Source organism: Sordaria macrospora, chromosome 2 (assembly GCF_033870435.1).
Source record: "Sordaria macrospora chromosome 2, complete sequence".
NCBI classification, from domain to species: Eukaryota; Fungi; Ascomycota; class Sordariomycetes; order Sordariales; family Sordariaceae; genus Sordaria; species Sordaria macrospora.
Window position 1 is genome coordinate 2967909 of NC_089372.1, and position 6000 is coordinate 2973908.

The window sequence follows — 6000 nt, forward strand, 5'->3', positions numbered from 1 at the left end:
ACGACGTAATATACGGACTCCTTTTTTACCCAGTACCTGAAAGCTGGCTATGGAATTTTCATGAATGGGTATGGGCTTTTGTCGAAAACGCTCAAGCCCCTGAACGTCAAGTTCTCCACCCGTTGCGTCATTGTTGGGGAAGGCGATCAATGTCCCGTCGACTCCCTTGAAATGATTTTCCCTGAACGTCGGATCTCCTTGTCCGGCCTGTGATGCTTGGCTTTATACTGTCACATAGGACCTGGCGATGGAAGCTTCTCCAAACCAGCCATACGAAACCACCGGAGCCTTTACCTACACCTTACAGAGGCGAGAAGGGTACCACCAAGACGTCGGAAAGAGAAGAAACAGAATCCGAACATGGTTAAGATCACATCGCCATGTGGAAGATTTAGACGAAAGCCAGCACATCATCTGTTGCAGGTGCTTCGGTAGATATGGCGATCCTGCGTCAGTTCTTTTTCTGGACACAAAATTTGCTTCTTCATAACGAAATTGCATGCGCTGAGACAAAATCAACTTCCATCGTCAAGCCATGCTTACAGGTCATCTCAGAGCAAGCCACGAGAGGTGCGAGGGCGAGATCGCCTCATTGTTATGATGCAGGATATGTTACCCTTTTCCGCATTTGCTTGGTTTCCCGTTCGTTAATTACTACCGCGCTCTGTGCCATGTTGTTCGGCATTTGAGTGAGAGCTATCATATCTTATGTGCACAGTTCAGCTCTCTCACCTTTGTCTACCGCCACCTACATCCCACAGCAGAAAGCAACTGTCCCCCAACCCACTGACAACAACTTTGTGGGAGGGAGACGGGCTATCCCGTCGTTACAGTTGGAGTTGTTACGGGTTCGCTATGTGACGCTGCCCGCTGCGAATGCGATATCACTTCGAAACTGTGCGAGCTTTCGAAAGAGTAGACAACACCTTCGCTACCTACCGGAAACGGATTACTTTTGCGATTCGTGTCGTTCTATCGCCGTATATACAATGTAACTTTCGGACGAAAAGAAGAAAAAAAAAAACAGCGACAACTTTCTCAACCATGCCGGCGTTCCTCTCATCCTCCTCTTCGAACAAGCATCCTCGCTATTCGAGTTACAGCACCCATCATGAATTTTCTAGCCAACCACCTCCTTCCCCGTCTTTGATTGCCTCGTCCCTCTCTTCTTCACCACTCCAGCCGCCGAGTCGCGCCAGACGCCAAGAGCCACTACTGCTCGAACACAACAGCTGCAATCTCTTCCTGCAGGCACAGATTACAGAAGGCTCCGGCGAAAGTCCATCAAAAGCAAACAACCATAAACTCGCGATCTCCTCAGCCCAACGGGGTTGGAAAAAATTGTCCGCTCGTGTGCAACTTTGTGAGGACGGGGCCTGGGGCCTACCTGGTGCCTGAAAAAGCTAAGCGAGGGGAACGGTTGAGCACAGAACTACGGGTGATGGTATGCAACCATCGTGACGGCGTCGGCGTGTAACAGGGTTCAATGCTGTTTTAGCTACAATGGCCTTCCCTACAATTTCGGAAACTGGGATGGGGGCACACTAGACTAGCAGGCACAGCGCTCGCTCCTCCGAATGGTGACAGAATGGATGCCCGTGAGGGGGGCGGGAGGGCCCGCTGAGGTACGTGCAGCATCTCGAAAATGATATGCAGCTTGCAGCTGCATATGATGGCTCCGATGCCATTGATTTGATGGCGTTTTTTTCCCCTTTGGACTCGCTCCGGCTGGTACGCAGTGAAGTATTCCGTATCAGCACATGGTCCCCTACCGTACGTCGCGAGATTTTTCAGTTTTCATCGGAGCTGCTGACAGTGATGCTTTTGTTAGTGGCTCAGCCTCTCAGAAAGGATACGCTGTCCGAAAAATTATGAGCAAGAGCTTCAGTACGCTCACTACAACTCGACCCTTGGGCTTCAGGATATGGAGTTTGTTAGATTTTGTCGAATGAGGAGGTTTAAAAGGGACTGTGACTCTGCAAGGCGATACACACTTCAATCGAAAAGCTAGCCAGGCGGGCATCATTTCCGGAGGTGGTATGGATCGAGCGAGCACCATTCCGGCGATCAAGATAGCAATAACCTCCCGTCCAAGTCCGTCACCCCCGCGAGAGCTGCTGAGCATTTCAACCGAGTCACAACCAAGATCCCGTCTCAGTATCCCACGCCCGTAGTACATGGCCTGATGTGCGGGATCCGGATGCAAATCAGCACCGCGGTAGCTTCTCTTTATCGCTGAGCGCCCTCGAGACGGATTCTTAAATTTTATCTCTTATTTTTTTCCGCTCAAAGAAGACCACTTCTTGAGAGCATCGATAATACTGCAAAGTGGAATCTGTTTTATCACAATGGATGTCAGCGTTTTGCACTCGAGGGCAACTCACGATCCATCCCTTGAACCCAAACCAAAAAAAAAAAAAAAAACATCCTTTTCAGCCCCCTTTTGGTCGAACTCCCCTGTCTCATCTCCTTACTTTTTCCTCCGTATAACCCACGGGTACCTACCTGACACCATTGGTGTGATGGATCATGCGAATTCCTACGAGTGTATCACCGACACGAAAGCAAATTGCCTTACCGAGACCGATTTAGAAAGCACTGCAGCATATTGACACGTTCCGCAAACTTCTTTGGTCCACTTGTTTCTTGTTCCTGCCATACCAATTGTCACCAGTGTTGTGCTCATCGGGAGACGGCAGGCAGGCGGGCACGACTGGAGCGGGAGCGCTCGGGGCCCCGGGCACGAGCCCGGCGCCGGCCGGGCGATCATTCAACGGTTAACACTAAGGACGAATCAGACATCATCTGGATGTCGATTACAAGCACGTTTTTCCAACCGACGAATTGCTGGTTTAATCGTAAGATCGTCTACACGTGCATAGTGTACACGTACAACAAAGGTATGCATGTGAAGACGAAGATCTTGTTTGATAAACAATTATGAGAAGTAGGAGTCACCTCTTAGAAGCGGGGTATCTATCTCCTTGTTTTGTTTACTGGCTACAAACAAGTACCAGCTATGATGAATACGATCACTTCTCGGATGCCTTACATACCTGCTAGAAGAAAAAGAATAGCAAGAGCTCTCCAGCTACTTTTGCTATGTAGCCAAAACAATGGGCACCGTCCCATCATGCCACTATGCTACACCATATGGGACGGAAAGCGGCCCACGCCCAAAAAGGGCATTGAGATGTACTGCCCCTGAGAAAGGGATGTAGAATAGGGGATTTCAGGAACCACCCGCTTGTCTCTGATCGGTGCCACCACAAAATCATCTCATCCCGTCCATCCATCCATCCATCCATCTCAGCGTTTACTTGTACGTCCCGATAGAGTTCAGTTGAGTCGGGCTCCCCCGCCGTTTCTGTTGTCCCTGGTACCGTTCTGCATGTCCGTGGCAAAGCTTTTTGGACGTCCAATGTCGGACAATTGCTCGGTGTTCAAGTTGTGATAAGTGCCTTTTCTTTTCTTCTAGAATGGTTCGAAAACGTTCGCTTCGTCCTTTTTGCAGCAAAGCCGGCAAGCATTTCCCTTGCAAAAAGCAACGCTGTGCGACCAACCCAGTTCGGCTCCGTCGGGAACTGCCAGTGTTGCCCTGGAGTGCGGCTGCAGTGCGAGTGGTGGACGGTAACAAAGAGAACGGAGGTCGGAATCAATGGGGGATATCTTTCGCGGCCTGGGAAAATTTCGTTCTCCGTTAAGAATTGCAGTTGGAGAGAGGAAGGGTGAAGTTGGAGTAAATTTCACACTGTATGGAAATCTTGAAACAGCGGAAGCGTAACTTACAAATCCACATGGATTACGGTTGCACGTTACGTCCCTCGTTACATACATCAACAATCTGTATCAAACAAGCGCGGAAGCCAAGAACACAACCAAGCCTTCAGTTCTCGTTCTCTTTCCACCAAACTCATAAGCTCTTGCCCAGTGTGAAGATCCCAGCTCGGCAAGAGCAGAAAAAAAAATCAAAAGGAGCGACTGCCAGGTGATTGGCTAGTTCTCCAAGTTGAAAGATGTCTCACTGTTTCACCCAATGTTCCGCCCGCCAAGATGTTCTTCATGCTTGTGCTAACCCAGCATCAGCTGGCAAAAGGGTGCATTCATGACGTAGTGGAAAGAAATGGGCCGTTACATACTGCTATCTTAGGCTTCTTTTCTTAGAATTATAGACCAGGTCTTGCCCTGATGCCCGAGCTCACTGAATCGCTCCTTCTTACAACGTAGAGAGGCATGTACCAACTCGACGACCTTACATGCTGACAGGCGAAATTAGGCAGGTGCGGTGCTCCATCTGCCGCTGATGCCAATATCGCAAGATCGTTCGCTTGCTTCGACTTGAACTCCGACGATAAAAATAACACGATTGCATCTCGTTATTGCGATTGACTTTCCCCTTCGTCAAGCTTACAGCGGGGGGCGGTCATGCGCGCAACCCCAGCAGATCTCGCCTGACATTATCTTGGGATTTCTGACCTGCCTCCTTACGGCTCTACCTCCCCATGCTCATCCCCACGATAAGCTTCGTTGGTGCGAGGCGAGAATCGACGTGATGAGCACAGGTAGGTTTCGATATTCACAAAGTCATCCATGCGAGGATCACCAAAACCGGTACCGTCTTGACCAGATGCCCCCCTCAGTCCCCTCTCTCCCCGGTCTTCTGCTCGTATGCTCATACGTTCGGGAAATACAGTGGCGCTTGGAAATTATCGATAACGTCTGGTCGACGTGTACCGTATGGATGCAATCATTGCACCCCTCCGCCAATAACCACCACCCCATGGCCTCCCCCCAAAGGCATCCATCCTTCTCAACTCGCCCGCCAGCGAGGCTGACGATGCCGGTTGCCACATGCTGCCTATGATTATTGTCCACAGATGCTTAGCGGTGGATGGCCCCAAATTACACCACACCAGGGGGAAGACAATGCAGTTCTTCTCAGGTCTGGACCCGCCACTGACCATCATGGGAATACCCTCTTTCGGTCTCAGTGCTCTTTTCTCGGATGCCCGTGGCTGATCTAGTCGAGTTTTGCGAGCCTTGGCAGGACACTCTGGACCCTTGAGACCCCATCCTTCCCTATGTGCGTCTCGCTCATCATGAAATTCTTCACTATAGGAAACTCAAGTGGCGCCTCGAGCTCCGCTCCCCAGCTTTTCCCGAGACGAATTAGGTGGTGAGCATTTCGGTCCTTCCCTCTCCGGGTCCCCGGCCCCCCTCACCCGCTCGCCATCAACAGCCAGACTGCCACTCCTTACTAGTCGTGGCTGCCCCTTTCGGCATCGCGCATCTCACGCGCAGAGACAGCTGATCTCGGCTACCAGCTTACCATCAGCCTAACCTTACTAACTATCGCGTTTCATCCGAATACCACCTGTCATTCTGCCAAAGCTGGGAGACCTCAAGGCCTCAAGTCGGCCCGCAACAACGACATTGGATTCTGAGGCTTATAGGCTTGGACCTGATGGAAATAGTCAGATATGTTTGATTACGGTCCTTCCCTTAACCCAGAAGCACACCACTCCGTCGCTGGGCGACATGCGGTCCGTATATGCACGGACATGCGCTCAATTCCAACGCCGGACGACGATTGACGATTGCGGGAGCTCTAATCTGGGGTACAGTACAAACGGGAGTGGTGGGTAGCATTGTTCCACGCAATCCAGAGATCTTACCAACATTGAGCCTCCGTTGGACAAGTTCAGCACAGTCATTTCTCTCGACACAACCAGGCTATCACGAACCACCGTCATGTCTCTACGATATCCCCTAACGTCAGCAGGAAACACCAAGGCAATGCTTTTTTTCTCCGCCTTTTTTCGAATCCATGAAATTTTGCGACAAGAAGCAATGAGCTTGGTTACAAGAAGAGAGATCGCGAACCCGACAGGACCATGACCTTTCATGTTTGAGCCTGTTCGGTGAGGGGCCGTCAAGCTGTTTCAAACCCCATCTTCACCGGCTTCAATTTGCGGTGTAGCGCAGGCCAGACCTCGGTTT